Raw genomic sequence first — 1255 nt, forward strand, 5'->3', positions numbered from 1 at the left:
GCTGCTGCTTTCCAGGTGGGGACTGAAGGCTGGTGTCACCCTTTGGCTGTTGTCAGTGTTGAGGTGCAACCTTCGCTCCTGGCAAGCATACACCCAGGAGTATTGTAGCCCTGTAAGCCTCACAAAGGTGTTTATGGGAGACAGGGTGTTCCAGGGGCAGTAGCAGCAATGCAATCTCTGGCTGAGCATCCCCTGGACCTCGCTCCCATAACATGGGAAGGAACCCACCATTCCAGCGAGGCGGGAACTGTCCTTGAACAAGAAGGACATTGAGCACCCTGGCACTGCCAGACAGGGCATTGAATTGTTCCTGCAGATGTCTGGCCATTACCATAACCATCCTGGGAATGTGGGCAAATAAATCCTGCCCCATGTGCAGCCACCCAGCACCCCTATTTCACTTGGAGGGCCATTCAGCATTGGGGTGGACAGGGGGGGATCTGGAGGATGTTTTCTCCAGAATGAACATACAGTCCCAGTGGAGGCTGCCCACCATCCCAGTGTCCACCCCCAGCTGCCTGAGTTCGTGAGCAGACTGCTGATGAGGCCATGGCAGTTAACGATTGCCAGGTCCTGGGGCTGCAATGGGCTTGGTGTCACCAGGGTGGTGACACACGTTCCCCACACCCCCGCAGGCATACACCACTGACAATGGCTTCTCTTGTTGGTGCCATGGTGGCATGGTGTGCCTGAATTCCCTCACTGAATGAACCGTTTCCCTGCTCCCTGCTGAATTCCTGCAGTGACCCCTGGGGCCTCTGGGGGCTCCCAGTCCACGGCAGGGGGTCAAGGATGGTAACTTCCCACTAACCTTCTCCCCCCTCCTGTCGGGGAGCCCCATTTTTGCATATCCCTCCACTGTCGTTGAGTGGTTTCCATCTCTCTCAAGACCCAAATCTCTCTTGTAGGACCCAAATACCTTCCATGCCCCAAATTTTTCCCCTAAGACCACATTCTTCCCTCTAGGATTCAAATCCCTTGTCTCCAACCCCAAATCACTCTCCTCAGATTCAAATCTCTCCCCCTCAGACCTAATGCTCTTCCCTGGGCCCCAGTGCCCCCCACCCCAGGCCTCTAATTCCCGCTTCCCTGTACCCAATTCCCCCTAAGCTCCATATAACCCACCCCCTTGGCCCAAACTCTCCCACTCGAGACTCAAAAAATCCCCTCGGGGACCTAAATCTCCCCGCGCAAGACCCACGCGTCTCCCTTCCCCTTAAATCCTCCCCCGACATTGCACTCCTCCCCCCGCCCC

Source organism: Geospiza fortis, unplaced genomic scaffold, assembly GCF_000277835.1.
Source record: "Geospiza fortis unplaced genomic scaffold, GeoFor_1.0 scaffold353, whole genome shotgun sequence".
Classification (NCBI taxonomy): Eukaryota; Metazoa; Chordata; class Aves; order Passeriformes; family Thraupidae; genus Geospiza; species Geospiza fortis.